The sequence below is a fragment of the Pseudonaja textilis genome, unplaced genomic scaffold, assembly GCF_049901715.1.
Source record: "Pseudonaja textilis isolate UNSWEBS1 unplaced genomic scaffold, rPseTex1.2 PTEXCTG495, whole genome shotgun sequence".
Lineage (NCBI taxonomy): Eukaryota > Metazoa > Chordata > Lepidosauria > Squamata > Elapidae > Pseudonaja > Pseudonaja textilis.
The window spans coordinates 1-3,601 of NW_028262736.1; the positions used below are offsets into that span (position 1 = coordinate 1).

The window sequence follows — 3,601 nt, forward strand, 5'->3', positions numbered from 1 at the left end:
ACTGTGCGAGTGAGAATGGAGGCCCAAGAACTGAAAGCGAGAGCGGGGGCCCGAGGGTGATTGCAACCCAGGATGGAAAGAGAGAAGGGTCTTCGTAGCAACAGTACATCACGAGAAGGCCTGGTTTGGTGGAGCTACTAATTACACTTCCGTCACATTTCTTCACGGCCCAAATCCTGAGAAACCCCTGCAATGGAGCCTGCCCATCAGAGGTGAGATCTGGCGAGCTACGAGTTACACTTCCATTACATTTTTGTGTTGTGGCCTGTCGGCCACGAATCAGAGGAAGAAGAGGAGGAGGGAGGAAGGGAGGAGGTGTGGGAGTCAGCCTCAAGGCAACCTGAGAGCTCTGAAGGGGAAGAAGAGGGGATGGAGCTGGCAGAGAGAGACAGGTGGAGGCAGAGCCTGGGCCATCCATCAGCCCTCAGATGGAGAGTCAACAGCCCCTAGGTCTGGAGGGGGCTGATGAGGAAGAGGAGGAACAGCTGGGCCCAGTGCCTGATGCGCAGATGCCCAGAAGGGAGAGGAGAGCAGTGGAAATCTATGAGCCGGTCCTCGGGACGGAAGAGCCACCGCTGCTAGCGAAGCCCTACCCTAGCTCTGGGGATAAAAGGCAGGGGGTGGAGATGAATGGATGGAGATGAAAATTAAAAAGGAATCTTTTGAGTTCACATCTGTCGTGTTTTGGGAGCTGGGTTCCTTCGGATGGAAGGAACCAACCAGGCTGCAGACCCCAACTTAAACCAGCACCTCAGGGAGTGGCCAACCTGTGACCTTCCCCCAAACCTTTAGGGCCCCCTTTTCAAGCCCCCCGTCCCCGTCCCCCCCGGCACGGACCTTGGGGATGAGGTGCAGCAGGGCGTCCCCAGTGAGCGATCCGACAGCCAGGCTGACAAAGGTTTGGATGACATACTGGTAGGCACTGATGCAAGCGGTGCAGAGAAGAACCACAATGCCGAAAAGGGCGCACACGCACACCAGCAGCGTGGCCAGCGAGCCATAGATGTACTCTGGAAAATAGGAAGGGGAGGGAGGAATAACCTTAGAAAAGCAGAATAGAGCAGACTAGGTGACTTGAGTAGACTAGGCTACTCAAGAGAGAAAAGAGAACAGAATAGAATACAGAGCACAGAACAGAAAAAAACAGAATAGAGAAAACGCAACAGAATTTAAAAAAAAAAATCAGAATAGAATGGAATATAGAATAAAGAACAGAATAGAACAGTATAAAATATAGGAAAGAGAATAGAACAGAATGGAATATAGAAAACAGAATAGCACAGAGCAGATTAGAAAACAGAACAGAATGGAATAAAATATAGAAAACAGAATAGGCAGAATGGAATATAGAAAACAGAACAACAGAACGGAATGGAATATAGAAAACAGAATAGGATATAGAAAACAGAACAAAATAGAATATAAAAAAACAACAGAGTAGAATATGGAAAACACTAGAACAGAATAGAAAAAAACAGAATATGGAAAGCAGAATGGAACAGAATAGAATAGAATAGAATAGAATAGAATAGAATAGAATAGAATAGAATAGAATAGAATAGAATAGACTAAGAAAGCATTCTTTGACCAAGCGTAGTAGCCACACAAGGAATTTGTTTCCGGTACAGAAGCACACAGGGCACTTGCAAAACACGTGATACAAGGCCGGGAAGGACGTGTATGTCACTAAAGAGTTCACACACCCTCCCCCCATGGAAGAATGGGTCAGGGGCCGTTCCAAGCAGATGTGCTTCTCCTATGTGCCTCAGAGAGCTTTTCATGGGGCCCTGGATGGTTTGAGAAGTTCCTAGTGGACAGAAGCATCCTGGTCATCTCCACATTGCTTGAAACTTTAGAGCAGGCGACTTCAAACTCGAGGCTTGAAGACTGGTGGACTTCAACTCCCAGAATTCCTGAGCTAACATGACTGGAGGAGGAGGAGGAGGAGGAGGAGGAGGAATTCTGGGAGTTGAAGTCCACCAGTCTTCAAGCTCTCGAGTTTGAAACCCCTGCATTAGAGGTTCAAACTCCGGAAGTTCTGACCAGAGACAACCAGTCATGGCTGGGGCGTGGAAGCTCAGAGGCCTTCAGTAGAATAACAAAAGGGAGAGGTCAACTCCCAAAGCATTCTTGAACGGCTCTCGAGTTGCTACAGGCAACGGGGACGGGAAAGCGAACGTCATCACAGCTGCATCCAAGAGCTGGCGTCTCAGTCAGAACAAAGCACCTTCCAACCGATAACGCCAAGGTCGTCTCCACAGAAACCCACAGCGGCCGGAGGGAGTGACCTTTACAACCCACACAAAATGGCTTCTTTGGGGAATGTGCCTGATGGCTCCTCTTGGAGGGAGAGGGAAACAGGGTCAGAGGCAAAATGCAAATTAACTGAGGTCAGAGTTGGCTCCCCCTCGTCTGTTCCAGCATGAGGCTCCTAATAAATGACTGGATTTCTTTGGAAGCTTGGTGTGATGACCCAACGGGGCGTGGCACACAGGCAACACAGTCACATAAGTAAGAAGAGTCCCTTTAATACCTCCAACTTTGCCCCCAATGTCCAGGTTACCTTTGGCTGGAGAAAAAAAAAAACTCTCCCAAGAACAGTCGTTAAGTGGAGGAAATTCAGTCCGAAAACAACGGACACACAAACTGTAACTTAAAATCCACACAAACCATGCTGCAGTAAATAACTGGACAGGGCAGGAGAAGGAATTGCAGACTTGAAAGGTCAACAAAACACACGCACAATTGGGAAGATGCCAAGAACCCAGATAAGCCACAAGGAGACCAGATAAATTTACGATTTGCTCCCAACATCTTGCTGCGCGCAGCTTCCCTTTTTAAACACTGTGTTCCCAACTGCAGCTAATGAAGGGAATCAGGGCCTTTTCCTCCCCCGTAAGCCATGCCACCCACGTTGCTCCCTTCTCCATTCCTCCCTGGATGCCCTAGGATGAAGAGGGGGTGGGCCTGGATCTTCCTCCGAACTCCCTCTCACTTGTTTTACCTCTCTCTTGCTCTGCCCAGCGGGACTGTGCCCTTCCCCAGTTTCCTCCACAGCCAATGGAGCCACACTCTCCCACCCTGTCAGCTGCTCAGCCTCCCCCTCTGAATCAGATTCTGACAGGGGCACAACACTTGGCTTGAGGCTCAGGATTAAATTAGATTTGAGGCTCAGGATTTAATTACTATTGGAACCCTGACAGGAGATTCTCCATGAGAACCTCCAAGGCAGATGTTTGATTCTGACAGGAACCATTTTCTGGGTGGGTTTAGAGCAGGGATATCCAACCTTGGCCCCTTGAAGACCGGTGGACTTCAACTCCCAGAATCCCCCAGGCAGCATGTGCTGGCAGGGGAATTCTGGGAGTTGAAGTCACCCCTGGTCTTCAAAGGGCCAAGGCTGGACACACTACTTGTATAGAGAAGGCTGAGGCTGGGGATGGACTCACTTTCGGCCTTGGTGAGGCGCCCTTTTTCTGGAACCTTCCGGGGGGCCGTGCAGGCCTTGCTGAGCTTCTGCTGCAACAGAGCGGGGCTGAGGCGGGTGAAATCTGGGCGGCTGATTCCGAGGGCATCGTCAATCTCATAAATCTTGAAGATG

General features: G+C 49.7%; 1 long non-coding RNA gene across 1 annotated transcript; it reads right to left on the reverse strand.

The window, feature by feature from the left end:
• On the reverse strand, positions 1–3,595 carry LOC113454139 (uncharacterized). Its single transcript, XR_015740529.1, has 3 exons — positions 3,450–3,595; positions 838–1,010; positions 1–30 (listed from the first exon to the last, which is right to left on the reverse strand). It is a non-coding gene; the product is annotated as an uncharacterized LOC113454139 (long non-coding RNA).
• Between the last annotated feature and the right edge of the window lie 6 nt (positions 3,596–3,601).